Genomic DNA, 16,755 nt, shown 5'->3' with positions numbered 1-16,755 from the left:
TTAGTGTACAAAATTAAAAAAAAAAAAATGAATTAAAAAGAGAAATTGGGAAATCCGCTCAAATTAGTTTCCTCCTATTTTATTACCTTGCTTATTTCTTTCCTATCATTTACCATTATGGTAATGTACATCCTTATTTTTGTTTTTCTGCTTATTCACTGATTTATTGTCTATAATTTCACCCTTCACCACCACTAGGATACATGTTTTACCAGGGCAAAGAACATTTTCTATCTTGTTGGATGCTGTGTACCAGCACCTGTAATGGTGCCAGGAAGATAGTAATAACTCCAAAGATTTTATTTTATTTTATTTTATTTTATTTTATTTTATTTTAGCTGAATGAGTAAATATGAAGATACACCAAAAAGCAGTAGCTGATTAAGGAAACCAGACTGATTATTCACAGATGTAGGAAGAGAAGTGAGAGAATGTATTCAATAAGAAGTACAATATTTTACTAATGTGTCATATTTTACTTGAAAAATAAATGCACATGTTTTGAGAAAGCACCCAACAATGACAATAAACCTGAACTTAGATAGAAAAAAAATCAAAAAGGGCTTCCAGTGTTTTTTTTTTTTTTTTTCCTGATACCTATAGGAAACAGACTTGGCAGCTGCTGTTACAAATGAAAAGAAAAATTGTCATGCACAAGGTTCATGTTCTCATGATTGATGGACATTTCCTTTTGAAAATATGCCTATTTATAATCACAAATAAAATTCCTGTTGTCTCATGAACAACAGACCATGAGTCTTATGGATTTGCCTCCAAGAGTTAAATAACCTCCTAATTCCACTTGACAGTAAGGATAAAGCTACTGTTCCACTGTGATAGATAATCCTCTGCATGGGGTGGTGGGACTGAAGGAGCAACAAGGAGGCAGGAGAGAGGGGACATCCATCTTGCTAAGCAATTTATGAATTGAACCCTAAATCCTTAATGTACTAGATGGTGAGTCAGTGTGCTAATGCATACTTGATTGAATTTGGTTTAAAATGCTAAGTTAAAATGTGCAGGTGTCTTGAGCAGGTGCACAGTTTTCTGCTAATAAACAGAAGACATTAAACCTGAGGCAAGGCTTATTTTGCTGCATTATAGAAATTTCACAGACCTATAGAAAGTGCATGAAATATTGCTTTAGGGAGGGCTATTCATTCAGTATCTCTTCAAATGCTGTAAATCAAGAAAACAATGTCTTGGTTCAGATTTGTGCTATGAGGTTTTTCTTTCTTAAACATTTAAAATGAAATATAATGATAATTCCCCCTCTATTAGAGTATCATTGTATTTACATAAGTGGGTCTGAAAAATGCTGTACTTGAAACCTCAAAAAATATGTGTATGTATGGAAATCATATCATGCTGCATTTTTTCTGAAACACTTATGAGCACAGTTGGAGTCCCGGTGTCATAATGAAAAATGGCTGTTAATTTTCAGTTTATGGATGTGAAGAACCAGGAGTTGAGGCTGCACTGGAAATTAGCCTGTGCAAACTGCAGAGATCCATTATTTAGGGTGCGGCAAGATTTGAAGTAGCCTTGCCATTCCAGAAAGAGGACCACCTGGCAAAGGAATGTTTTACTTTGGGAGTGGCAGCTTTCTATGGGAAATAATTCCATATGAGAGATGCATGTGAGGAAATCTGGCATATTTTCTATCTTGCCCCAAACAGGTTTGAATGAGATGTCATTCAGTAACTTTCACACAAAATGTTTTAGTTTGGACATCTACCCTTATGGTGTTTATTAAAATATCCCTGCAGGAGCAACAGCAAGTTTCATTATTTACTGTCCATCTTAGAGCTATTTCACTGCTATGTATTAGGCACTAGAACTTAAATAGCAGTACCATTTATTATTATAGACTAACTTCTTTGGTTCCTATAGTTCATGTCATAATATAGCGTATATAAAGTAGAACATGAAATAATGTGTTTTATGTGGCCCATGTTAGAAATTAATATATTATGTTTATCTAATACATTTTTTGAAAATTGATTTTATGAGGTGGAGAATTACCTATTCACAATATAGAAGTGATTTTCCTGTTTACTGATAAAAACCACCTCTTTGCTTTGGGGTGTGCCTGTGCGCCTTAACTATATTGGAAAAGAGTTGTTCAGTTGTACTCTAATCAAGCTTTATAAGCAAGTTTTCTAATGACGCCTATTTTGTGCTTTAAAGGCTGAAAGAGGGGCACCTGTGTGGCTCAGTCGGTTAGACATCCAGCTTTTGGTTTCAGCTCAGGTCATGATTTCACGGTTCGTGGGTTTGAGCACCGCATCAGGCTCTGCACTGACAGCACGGAGCCTGCTTGGGATGCTCTCCCTCCCTGTTCTCTGCCCCTCCCCTGCTCACACTGTCTCTGTCTCTCTCAAAAATAAATAAATTTTAAAAAAAGAGAGAAAACAAATTTTTGCTCTATTCTTTTTTTATCCCTCTGAAGTAACCCTTAAATGAAAAGGCAACCCCAAGTTGGTTTGCTAAATCAAGGATATGTCCCACACTTCCCAATGAAGCATAAAATGGATGCCAAATTCTAAACTTTGGTACATATTATTAAAATTTCAAATTTTATCACACATTAAAACCATCCCATCTAAACATGGTCATGTTAATAATTTTTCCAGATTTACTGAGATACTATTATAATAAATGTCAATTTAAGGTATGCAATACAGTGATTTTTCATACATGTATATACTGCAAAATGATTCAGTAAAGTCAGCTGACACATATACTCCCTAATATAACCAGCTCTTTCTTTTTTTGTGGTGATAACATTTAACATCTACTCTCTTTTTTTAATGTTTATTTATTTTTGACAGAGAGACACAGAGTGTGAATGGGGAAGAGTCAGAGAGAGAGAGGGAGAAACAGAATCTGAAGTGGGCTCCAGGCTCTGAGCTGTCAGCATAGAGCCCGACGCGGGGCTCAAACTCACGAACTGCGATATCAGACCTGAGCCGAAGTCGGATGCTTAAACAACTGAGCCACCCAGGCGCCCCTGATAGTTACTCTCTTAACAACTTTCAAGTATATAATACAATATTATAGTTATCATGCTTTACATTAGATCCCCAGAACTTTATCATATAGCTGGAAGTCTGTACCCTTTGACCAACATCTTCCCATTTCCCCACCTTCCGGACCCTGACAACCACCATTCTAGTCTCTATTTCTAGAAGTTCAACTTTTTTAGATTCCATCCATAGAAGAGAATATACAGTATTTGTCTTTCTCTGTCTGACTTATTTCACTTAACATAATGCCTTCATTCTTTTGCATGTGATTTTCCAGTTTTCCAGCATAATTTATTGAAGAGATTGGCTTTTCTCCATTGGGTATTTTTGACTCCCTTGTCAAGTATCAACTGTATATGTGTAGATTTTTTTCCTGGGCTGTCAATTCTGTTCCATTGGTCTATGTGTTTGTTTTTATGCCAACACCATACTGTTTTGATTTCTATAGCTTTTCAATAAAGTTTGAAGTCAGGAATTATGATGGCTCCCATTTTATTCTTCTTTTTCAGGATTGCTTTGGATATTTGGTGTCTTTTGTGGTTGCATACAAATTTTAAGATTGTTCTTTTCAGAGGCACCCAGGGGGCTTAGTTGGTTAAGTGTCCAACTCTTGGTTTCAGCTCAGGTCATGATCTCATGGTTCCTGGGATGGAGCTCTACATCAGCATAGAGCCTGCTTGGGATTCTCTCTTTCTCCCTCTCTCTCTCTGCTCCTCCCCCACTCCCTCTCTCTCTCTCTCAAAATAAATAAATTCTAAAAAAAAAGATTGTTATTTCAATTTCTTTGAAACCTGATGTTGAAATTTTGATAGGGTTTAATTGTACCTATAGATGGCCTTGGGTAGTATGGACATTTAAACAATATTAATTTGTCTAATCCATAAACATAGAGTATCTTTCAATTTATTTGTGTGTTCCTCAACTTCTTTTATCAATGTCTTATAACTTTCAGTGTATAGATCTTTAACCCCCCCTTTGTTAAATTTATTCCTAAGTAATTTTATTATTTTTCATGTAATTTTAAATAGAATTATTTTTTATTTCTCTTTCTGACATGTCATTCTTAGTGTATAGAAATGCAATAGGTTTTTGTATTTTGATTTTGTATCCTGCAAGTTCATTGAATTTGTTGATTAATTCAAATAGTTTTTTAATGGAGTTTTAGGATTTTCTGTATGTAAAATTGTATCACTTATAGAGACAATCGTACTTCTTTTTTTCATTTGGATGCCTTCTATTTTTTTTTTTTTTTTTTTTTGCCTAATTGGTCTGGCTAGGACTTCCAGTACTATGTTGAATAGGAGTGGTGAGAATACCTACTCTTGTTTTGTTCTTAATCTTAAAGAGGAAAAGCTTTAAAGCTTTCACCATTGAGTATGATGTTAGCTGTGAGTTTGACTTATATGGATTTTATTGTATCGAGGTACATTCCTTTCTATACCCAAGTTGAGAGTTTTTATCACTAATGGATATTAAATTTTGTCAAATGCTTTTCTTGCATTTATTGAGATAATCATAACATTTTAATGTGCATTAATCTCTGCATCCCAGATATTAATCCCATTGAGTATTATGTATGATTCTTTTAGTATGCTTTTTTTTTAAACGTTTATTTATTGAGACAGAGAGAGACAGAGCATGAACGGGGGAGAGTCAGAGAGAGAGGGAGACACAGAATCTGAAACAGGCTCCAGGCTCTGAGCTGTCAGCACAGAACCCGACGCGGGGCTCGAACTCACGGACTGCGAGATCATGACCTGAGCCGAAGTCTGATGCTTAACCAACTGAGCCATCCAGGTGCCCCTAGTATGCTTTTGAATTCTGTTTTGTGCTGTTGAATACTAATTTTGGGGGGAAATTTTACATCAGTATTCATCAGGAATATTGACCTATAATTTTCTTCTTTGTAGTGTCTTTATCTGACATTGGTATCAGGGTAAATCTGGTCTTGTAAAATAAGTTTGGGAGTATACCCCCTTCACCAATTTTTTGGAGAGTCTGAGAAAGCTTGTAATTTATTCTTTAAATGTTTGGTAGAATTCACTAGTAAAACCATATGGTCCCGAGACTTCATTGGGAGATTTTTGATTTTTGATTTTTGATTCAGTCTCCTTTTCATTATTGGTCTGTTCAAATTTTCTATTTCTTCATGATTGGTGGGTTGTTGTTTTTTTCTTCTAGGATATCTAATTTTTTGGCATATAATTATTCATAGTAGTTCTTATTTTTCCTCCTGTTATTGATTTCTAGTTTTATATCATTGTGGTTGGTTGGGAAAGATACTTGTCATGATTTTAATCTTCTCACATTTGCTAATACTAATTTTGTAACATAACATATGATCTATGCTAGAGAATGTTACATATTATAGTATTGGAATATTCTGAATTTTGACCTTATACTTAACTTTAGCAGTACGGTTTACATTTTCATGTTATTACCTATTGTCCTTTTATTTCTGCTTGATGAACTCCTTTTAACATTTCTTGTAAGGCAGGTCTAGTGGTGTTGAACTCCCTCCACTTTTATTTGCTTGTGAATGTCTTTATTTCTCCTTCATATTTGAAAGACAGATTTGATCGATAAAGTATTCTTAGTTGGCTTATTTTTCTCTTTCAGCATGTTGAGTATATAATTGTACTGTCTCCTGGTCTACAAAGTTTCTGAGAAGTCCTCTCATGGCCTTATTCATGTTCTTATATGTAAAGATTCTTTTTTTTCTCTTGAAATTCTTTGTCTTTGATCTTTGGTCTTTATCTTTTCTTAAAGTTTATTTATTTATTGTGAGGGGGGAGGGGCAGAGAGAGAGGGAGAGAGAGAGAACACAGAGCCTCATGCAGGGCTTGATCTCACAACTGTGAGATCATGACTGAAGCCAAAATCAAAAGTGAGTGCTCAGTTTACTGAGTCTCCCAGGACCCCAACAGTTCTCTATTTTAATATGTCTTGGAAAAGATTGTTTGGGGTCAAAATTCTGGGATGGCCTCTTACCTTAATGAACCTGAGAGTCCAAATCTCTCCCCAGACTTGGGAACTTCTCAGGCATTAGTTCATTAAATAAGCTTTCTGCTCCTTTCTCCCTTTCTTCTTCTAGGACTCTAATAACACACAGATTGTTTCTCCTAATGGTATCCCATCCTTCACATATGTGTCTTCACTTGTTTTCATTCTTTTTCCTTTTCATTCCTCTGAATGCATGGTTTCAAGTGACCTGTCTTCTAGTTCACTAATTCTTTCCTTTGCTGAATCGAATATTCTCTTGATGTTCTCTATTGAATTCTTCAATTCAGTTGTTGTATTCTTCAACCCTAGAATTTACATTTGGTTTTCTTTTTAAATGGTTTCTATTTCTTTGTTTAACTTTTCATTTCGCTCATGCATTGTTTTCTTAACTACATTTAGTTGTCTTTGTGTTTTCTTATAGTTCATTGAATTTCTTTAAGAAGATCATTCTGAATTTGTTAGTTCATGGATCTTCATTCTGTTAGGTCAGTCATTGATTCTCAATTCTTTGTTAGTTCATGGATCTCCATTCTGTTAAGTCAGTCATTGAAATTTTATTAGCTTCTTTGGTGGTGTCATGTTTCCTTCATCATTTGTGATTATTAAGATCATGTGTTTGTGTATTCATGTTTGAGAAAGTAGGTACCTCTACCAGTCTTTACAGACTTGACTTTGGCAGGCAAAGCCCTTCACCAGTTAGCTTGTCTAGAGATTCTGGGTGGGATGTCTGGTGTTATCCAAAGGCAGACTTTCTGCTGGAACCCTTGAGCAGGGCATGTCCATTGCCCGAGTCAGGTGGATACACAGGGACCTGGATACACGCCTGGATACACAGGGACCAGCCTGGTGTCTTTCTATTGGGAAGAAATAAACAGAGGTAGGATGGAGCAGACTTTTGACAGGGCAGTAACTCACTCACAGGGCAGCATCTTCGGGAATGGGCCAGAGCCTGGGTTCACTGAGGTGGCCTGGTGCTTGAGTCTGTAGAGATGGGCCGTGGACTGGGGTCCATGTGGGTAGACCTGGATCCTGGGTCCACAAGGATCAATAAGACACCAGGGACCACTGTAGTGGGCCTGGAATTTTGGCCTTTAAGGGCCAATATGATATTGGGAAGAGCCAGGACATTGTTTTGTGGGATCTGGCCTGGAGGCTGGAGCAATGGGGGTCAGACTGAAGCTAGGGCAAACCTAAAGCTTAGGACATGGGAGTCATACTGGACCCTGAGCGGCTAGCCTGGAGATTGGCTCTCTGAGGGCTGGTCTGGCACTGTGGAAATCCAGGAGGTTGGGTCTGTGGGAGACAACCTTGATGCTGGTGCTACAGGGGCTAGTTTGATGCTGGGATGAGTCCAAGGGAGCCAGTTTGGAATCTAGGTCCATATGGGCTGGGAGCCTGAATTTGCTGAAGCCTGTAGGAAGTCTGATGTTACAGGAACCACTTGATCCCAGGTAGCCCAGTTTGTGGGAGAAGGAGAGTGAAGCAAGTACCCAATGTCACCATAGACCCCAGTACTGGCCTGCTTTAGCACCAGGCTTACTCTCTCCATGCTGGGTTACCTGTACTTATGGGAGGGTGATGGAGGTACTATGAATCCGTCTTCCCTACCCTCCTCCATGTGTCTTTCCTTATTTCTGTGTTGCACCCCGGTTCTGTAATCCCTGACCTGGAATTCTTAGCTCTGAAGGTATTTTCATGCTTGGACAATTGTTCAAATTGATGCTTCTAGGAAGGGATAGGCTCTAGAAATTCTTGTACCATCATTGTGCTGATAACAATTGCCATAGTAATATTGCTCATAGGAAAGAGTAGAAACTGCTTTCTTCTTTACACCTGTGAACACTCTTACTGAAACCCAGAAAAGCTCTTGTCCTCAACCTGCACAGGGGCTTCTTTATCTTTCTGCACTGGATTACTTCCATGTAGGAGCTTTGTATGCATATTGATTGGATCAGGAAGTCTAATTATTAGTACAAGTACTTGACACATAAGTGGATATTTGGGATTCCTCAGAAAGATAATTTTTAATTGTAATAAGAATCACATTGTCTTTTAAAAAATTTTTTTAATGTTTATTATTTTTGAGAGAGAGACAGAGAGCAAGCAGGGGAGGGACAGAGAGAGAGGGGGAGACACAGAATCAGAAGCAGGCTCCAGGCTCTGAGCTGCCAGTACAGAGCTGGACACAGGGCTGGAACTCACAGACAGAAAGGTCATGGCCTGAGCTGAAGTTGGCCACTTAACTGACTGAGCCTCCCAGGCTTCCCAAGAATCACATTGTCTTAATTTATAAACATCAAGATTTTCAGGTAAAAAGGGGAATTAGACTTAGAAACCAAACTTACTCTTTTTGGGTTGTTAAAAATTATAAATGGTCTTTGCAATTTTATTTTTTAATCAATTATGCCAAAATAGAATTTTTACAATTTTCTCCCCAAATTTCTGAATAGCTTTTTCTCACTGCATGAAGGTAAACTTAACTAGGAATAGCTGATTGCCAAATCCCTGTCTTATCCTTAAGCCTGGAGCATTATTTGGGGAAATCATTGGGGTTCTATGTGACCATCTTGTGTCTGGCAGTGGGGAGTTGGGGGGCAAGCTATTTCTTTCACCTACCGTGGTTTCTCATGGTACATCTTAGAACTATTGTTCTCCCGGTTCTCTAGGGATGTAGGAAGGGAGAGACCAATATCTTGATCTTGATAGATTTGGAATTTAAGTATATGAGAAGGTGCTAAGGGTAGAACTTTGTGCATGTTTTGATTTTTTTTCTTAGTTTCTTTGGTGCTTTCATTCATTTTAGTGATTTAAAGTAGGATTCACTTAGAGTAATTTTGTACTATGTGAGTTACTGCCCTGTCAAAAGTCTGCTCCATCCTACCTCTGTTTATTTCTTCCCAATAGAAAAACATCCAGTAAGCTAGTAGCTTTTTGTGCTTACTTTTCACTCTGGGCTTTTAGGAACTAAACTTGCTATAAGATGTGTAACTCAAAGGTCTTTGTTCATCAGTTTTTCATCTGTCTGCTGATAGTCCTATAACAGGTCATCCAGAATTACCCAGGTTCAGAATCACTTGAAGATGCTTAAATGCAATATTTGACCAGTTACCATTTGGGAACTATGGCACTATTTTTTTTTTCAAACTTTAGTTTACAGTGAAGTTCAGTATCCAAAACCAGAATTAGGGGTCTTCACTAAGGAATCAGCTGTGCATAAAACTCTCCAGAATTTACATTGCATATATAACCTCACCTTCAAACATGGTCATTCTCAGATGCACATAAGTTTAGATCACCCTTACGTACCTTAGTAGTATTCTAATGCAGTAGTTTCTAAACTTCAGCGTGCATCAGAATCACCTGGAGCACTTATTAAATACAGACTGCAGGGCCCCACCTAAGAGTTTCTGTTTCAACAGGTATGAAGTGATGAGCTGGTATTTGTAACGAGTTTCCAGGTGATGCTGATGCTGTTTCCAGTTAGGGACTGCACTTTGAGAACCACCCTTGAGCCCTACTCCAATAGAAAGCCTTAACGTGATTTGAAGGGTTAATGCAACAATCAAGGTGTTTCCTCTGTGAAGAATTCCTTGATTATTCCAAGAAAAGATTCAGTCTTCTCTCCCATTAGTTCCAGAGCCAGAATTTATACAAGGCTTTGCAAATTTTTCTTTGCTTGCCTATTTCCCTAACTTATATTCCTTGAGGACAAGAACTATTTTTTTGTTCACCATAATATTCTCAAAATACATTGAATTTCAACAGAGCATAATGTGTAACAAGTTTATTGGTATATTAAAGGAATATAAAATAAGGGCAGATTTTTCTCTTACACTTTGCTTATACAACATTTCACCATTTGGTATTGTCATTTGAATGTTAGAATGATCTTAGAAAGTATGATATGGAGCCAGAAAAGTAGAAGGAAAAATGCTAAATCCAATCTGATGTCACTTAATATCTTAAAGAGCCAAAGAAATTTAAGAAAAAATGCAGTATGAATGAAGTTAGCTAATTTCAGGGTGGATTGCCAGTGTCTTTAAATGAAAAGAATTTAGCAAAGTGCAACTTTACCACAGACCCAAAGCCAGAGACCACTTTATTTGCAGCTCAGTCTATCCTTCCTGATCTTGAGGATCATGTCCTTAGATGTGTCATCCCCAGCTCTCATATTGGCCACATTCTCTGGTTGAAAAACAACTCAACTGAAAAGGCAACTTTAAGAATTTGTCTGGAAAGGGAACTCCAAATTATTTGGAATGACACAATTGGTTTCCTGAGTGGACATTTTTTAACCCTGAAGAAAATGGAGAATCAAATGGAGACTCAATGAACCAAATCAAGCTCATAAACTCAATATTTTGTGATAAGGAATGATCTATATATTTTTGATAACTTAAGAACTTGTAATAAGAGAATTTGGCCTATTGTATTTTCTAACAGATTTAAATTTAAGCATGTGATTGAGTGATGGACTTTGTTGCTGTTTTTATTTGAAAGTTATGAGAATCAATGCATTAAAGAGTACTGCAACATTTAAGATAACTTCAGACTCGCCATATCCATAAATTTAATGTATTAGTTCTGCAAGCATTATTTAACTACTCAGGCAGATTTTATTTGTTAATCAAAAAATATGAAATACTTAACAAGGAAATTTAAAAATTGAATTTATTAAGGCAGCTCAAAATGCCTAAGTTAGGTGAATTACTCAAGTTAAAAAGCCCTCTTAAAACTGATTGTTAATATACAATAACTTGATATGGTTTACATCCTATGTAAAACTTCACTTTGGAAAATGGTCATTTTTCATAATTTGAGATCAGCCTTAACTATCTTAGTGTTAATTCCAATGCAGCAGTTTTTAAAGTAGGTTTATGAGCTCATACCTTTAATTAATTAATTTAATATTAATTTTCAAAGCTGAAGTAATTAGTGAAAAATGTTTTTGTTGTAAAAGTCCCCTGTTAGGAACAGCAAACAACACGCAGTACAGGTGTTAGGAGTGCCTCTAATATAGGAATTGGCTGAGTCCATTGAAGAAAGGTTTGGGAACATATATAACTGTTGGACAGTGAATGACCGATCTAGAGAAAAGTCAGAGTCTAATCATAATGAGGCAATATTTCCTCAAAACACACAAGCATCAAATTCACTTTGATCCTTGCTGACTAGAAGCTGCACTAAATTATATCTGTTATAGAGAATTGGATAACTTTTCCCACATCTCTGCCATTTTTTTAATGTTTATTTTATTTTGAGAGAGAGAGAGAGAGAGAGAGAGAGAGCGCGCGCGCACGTGGAAGCAGGGGAGAAGCATAGAGAGGGAGACAGAGAATCCCAAGAAAGCTGTATGTGCAGTCAGTGCAGAGCTGGACGTGGGGCTCGAACCCACAAACCGTGAGATTATGACCTGAGCCAAAATCGAGTCAGACACTTAACCAACAGAGCCATCCAGGCACCCCTCTGCCATTTCTTTAACTCTTTGCTTAAATGTTTCTTTTCTTTTTTTAAATAATGCACTCACTGAAGAGGAAGTCACAAAACATGTACTCATTCTTTAAAAGACAGTTATAATTTTATAGCAAACTTTCAAGTACATGCTAAGTGTCTACCTCATGAAATCTAGACCAATTTGCCTCAGTTTTAGGATCTTTCATAATCCATCTCAACCACATATATGCTGTCTTGATTCTCTCCACCAAATATCACCAAGATACTCATGTGAACTTTCTAACTTTTCCAAGGACACATTTATTCCTTCATCTGTGTTTTTGCTTCTGTTGCTCTTCTGTCTTAGAATTCCCTGACATATTAGGTATGTGTATTGTAATTTCTCTGAGTTCCCATGTCCTATGTGGAATCTTCCCTGATTCCCAGGTTCTCACTGAATTCCTCCTTCTCTGTGACATTCTGGAACATTTATCTCTATGCCATACAGGTTAACACTAATGTGCATTTTGTAAATATTGTAACACCACTCTAAAGGCTGCAGTGGTTTAATATTTACCAATGATGTTTACTAATCCCTGTAATACCTTTTTACCTCCACCCCAAACAACACACACACATACACACACACACACACACACACACGCACTCTCTCTTGTAAGCTTGACCTTGGACCCCAGCACCATAGAGAAGTGAGGCACAGACAAATGCAAAGGAAGACAAATGAAGTTAATTGTCATCTTTCTAAGACACAAAGCCCAAATTATTGTATAAGTCGTGGATTTGGATAATAAAGAATTGTCATAACCAGTTTTATTTTTACTCTGGCATAGGAAAAAAACAAAATAAAACTAAACTCTAATTCTCCCTAGTCTAGGAGAGGAGGGGAGAAAGAGAAAAGAGATAAAAAGAAAAGGCTAGGAAGCGTGAAAGAAGCTAAAAGACCGTATCTGGCGTTTCAGTGCCATGACCAAGGGATGGAGTGTGGGTACCAGTGAGTGGAGGCTTGCAGAGGGCAGCTGTGTCACCAGAATCCAGGGGTAAGGAATAGCCATATCTGAGGATCACACCAAACTATGATCTCCTTGTTCTCCACTCCACAATGCTGAGTGGGGGAAAAAAAAGCTGAATATTGTAAAGTAATCTTAAAGAGAAGAGTTGTAAAGTATCACAAAGTTAAAAAAAAATATAAAGAGATTCTGACATTTCTGGAAGGAGGATTTATATAAGCAGAAAAATCCTTAAGTGGCTTAAATAAGAAAATCTAGAATTGACTACAATAAATTTTCAGGATGAAGAAAAGACAAATTAGATTGAGTTACAGGAAGAACACAGATTATATACTGCTGTGCTCCTGAGATAGCGGATTGAAAATCAATGTTCTCTCAGTAATAATATCTTGAGTAGCTCAATGTATAATGGCAAATGCCCTACTAATGCCCTACCAAGAAGTGCCCAGATAATTTTGAGAGTTTCCTAGGGTTGGATTACACATATGCTGGGGGTGAAGTCTCTCTCCTTCTTCCCCTCCAACTATCTCATCAGGTAGCTCTCTGCAATTAATAATCTTTGTGGTGAGCATAATTGTTTTACTGGTGATAGCTGTGGAGAGAAGACTATCTTTTTGGTACCAGATCCAATTAGGCATGTCTCTAAATCGCCCATAGCACTACTGATTTAACAGGACTTTACTGACGTTTGAAAGTGGTAGAAATAAAAAATGGAGTTCATGGCATCGTAGGTCTTTGGCTTCGTTGTGTTGTCATTCTCTTGTCTCTGCCATCCTCTATTGACCATAAAATGGCTTCTCCCTTGTCACAAGATGGCTACTAGGAGATTTCAGAGGTATGTGCTTTCTGGTTCACATCCAAGGAGAGAGATACCTTCTCTTTCTCTAATCACCAAACAGGAGTCCTCTGCTTCTCTCAGATTAGAGCAATTCAGATCATATGCCCTTCCCTGAACCAAACCCTGTAACAAGGAGAATACTGTGCCTGACTGGTTTCGGCCTGACTTACAAGCTCATTCCTGAATCAGTAACTTTTACAAAGTAGGGAGGCTACCCTAATAGCTCAGGCCAATCAAGATTCACACAGAGAGCTGAAGGAGGATCATTTCCTTGATAAGGCTGCTGTATGTGGAGACAGCATGAAATGGAAGGCAACAGCAATTGCCCCCACACTTGTCATGGAATCTTACAGTGGGCTGTGCCCCTGACTGGCTCCCTGCCACCCCCAGACCAGTCTCCACACAACAGAGGCAGTCAGTTCACGCTGTCACCACCAAACCCATAGCAGATTATTCTATGTATGGAGTTCAGGCTAAACTGTACTGCTGACTACCTGTCTCAGAGACCAAGAAGATTTTTTTAAATCTCATTATCAGGTCAAGTTTTCCAAATTCTCCCGTTAATTTACATGTGTTATTGGAGATATCTATTTCTTTTGGAGGACATTTTACACTCTCTGACAGATTGGCCTTACTGTGCACAATATATATAAGCACAGAAAATAATGCTGAGTTATTGAATTGTGGTCATTTATTATTTGTAATAAGATTGAAAAAGTATGAAGCAGTCACACACTTATCTAGTTGTTTCATTTGTATCCAATTAGATTTTTAGTCTTCTTAAAAGCTAAGTCTTCATTTTACAGGGTTTTTTTTAAGTTTAACACGACTTTAGCAATTCATGAGGTTCAACCTGATATATCTCTTTGTACAAAGCAATAAACATTTGCAAAACATCAAGAGCTCTTGGAAGGCAGAAACTAAGTGAAACTCACCTTTGTATTTACAGGGCCCAGCACAACATTTGGATCAGAATGGAACATTCAGTTAACATTTCTTTGAATAAACAAATGAATGAGTAAATGAGTGAATGGCAAAGAGAATTATTGATAACCTATTTGAAAAGCACAATAGGGGTGCCTAGGTGGCTCAGTCTGTTAAGTGTCTGACTTCAGCTCATGTCAATGATTTCATGGTTCGGAGGTTTGAGCCCCACAATGGGCTTAATGCTGACAGCTCAGGGCCTGGAGCCTGTTTCAGATTCTGGGTCTCTCTCCCTCTCTCTCTGCACCTCCCCCGCTTATGCTCTCTCTCTCAAAAATAAAACAAACATTAAAAAATAAAAAAATAAAAAGCACAATAAATAAATTGATGTATTCAATATGTTAAGTAGAGCATGCAGATTTCCCAAGGATCATGAGAGGTGGCCTCATTCCTGCCAGCGAGGTATTGTGAAATAAACCATAGTTTAAGAAATGCTTCATTAAATCTGCTGCCCAAGAAACTTAAGGTGGTTTTTGGTAGGTGTTTATATATATAATATAATATAATATAATATAATATAATATAATATAATATATATTAACTAGTTGACTCTGGCACATTGAACACAAATTTGTCTTTGGAAATATATATTTTTTATATTCAAAAATCACAAAGTGTTCCTTCTTTTTTTTTTTTTCAAAAAATTTTTTTTTAACGTTTATTCATTTTTGAGAGACAGAGTGCAAGCCGGGGAGGGGCAGACCCAGAATCCGAAGCAGGCTCTAGGCTCTGAGCTGTCAGCACAGATCCCCACCTGGGGCTTGAACCATGAACCGTGAGAACATGACCTAAGCCGAGGTCAGATGCTTAACCGACTGAACCACCCAGGGATCCCTTTTCTTTGAATGAATTATATGCATCTGAATCCATTCGATCATTTTATGACCAGGGGTTACGATTTATGTCACCCGGGAGGCCCAATCATTGTCTTCTCCCTTCCTACCTTTTTACCTCCTCTTAATTACTTAATTCTTGTTTCCAAGAAACAGTTGTCTTTTTTTTTAAATTAGAAATTAGAACCTACATCCTGTCAAACTAAAAGTTTTTTGTGGCTCTTGCTTTTCTTTTATGCATACATCCACTTCTAAATGAAAACACCAATCCAAAATTTTATAATAGCTTAAAAGTTATTTCTTTGTGGACCAAACCAGTCGCATGAAATGAACTATCTAATCTGTAGAATAGTGAACTATTAAACATATCCATGTGGGTAATTATTAGTAAAGAATGTATTATTCAAAAATTAAAAATAAAAATATCATGTTTGCATTTATAAAATGATTTGAAATTTATAAAACCTTATACATATTTATTTCCTTCAAATCTTGCAATAAACCTCTTAAGTAAAGTAGATAGTATTGTCTAACTTATTAGAGGACACAACTCTAACTCTTGCAACCTGCCATGACCCTGTTAATTCTTCGGGAACACTTGTTACTCTTAGTATTTTCAGGGTCTAGAACATTGTCTGGCATAGAATAAATGAGCAACTAATAAATATTTTCCAGAAATGAATTGTTGGATATCACATAGCTAGAATCAGAAGTTAAAGCCAAACCTACTCTTTCATGTATATTCTATTACACAACAGACTATCATTTTTGCCGTTTTTAACTTTAAGAGAAGTACATATCTAAAAAATGTTAATAAGGTTACCAATAGTCTAGCTCATTCACCATTTGAGCAGAGAGCTGAAATGTTAATACAGGATAAATTGAATTCAGTTCAAATCCAGTGTGGAGCATCTTCTATATAACAGCAAGATACTAAGGGCTGAAAAGACAAAGATGAGTGAAAGGTCTCTGTCCCCAAGATAATTATAAACCAATAAATGAGGGGAAAATGTACTTTAGTTGTTTAGTACTGCAGTCAAAGTGTGTTGAGGGATCTAAATCAAAAGTACAGTAGGTGGAACCACACTAAGAGTGTGAAATGAGTAACAATAGTGTAGTTATCAGTGTGCGCAAAATAATGCTACAATAATAAAAGCACCAAACTCTCACTAGTTTAAATTTAATTTCTTGCTTATACTACATGACAAACACAGCAGTTCTGAATTCTTCACATTGGTTTTCGCTCCAGGATCCAAACTGATGGATCAGCCACCATCTTGAACATTAGTCATTGCCTAGGCAGAAAGAGGGAGAGAGTTCTGGAAAGTCTCACATCAGCCATTAAATGCCATTTCTGCTCATGAATCACTGGTCGGAAATAGTGATGTGGGCACGCCTATGGATGGAAGGGCCAGAAAGCGCAATCCTGTCTGGTGCGTGGAAGGCAGAGAACTCTTTAGCTAACCATGCTAATGACTACTACAAAGACTAAAATAGGAATCAATACATTCTAAGTATTTAATGTAGTGAAGTACAGGTTCCAATCTTGCATATGGATCAATTAGTTAAATTAGAGATACTTCTACAGTATGCCCGTTACTTGAGCC

This window comes from Panthera onca, chromosome F2 (genome assembly GCF_046562875.1).
Source record: "Panthera onca isolate mPanOnc1 chromosome F2, mPanOnc1 haplotype 2, whole genome shotgun sequence".
NCBI classification, from domain to species: Eukaryota; Metazoa; Chordata; class Mammalia; order Carnivora; family Felidae; genus Panthera; species Panthera onca.
The sequence above is the reverse complement of the archived record's forward strand: the minus strand, read 5'-3'. Positions refer to the sequence as shown.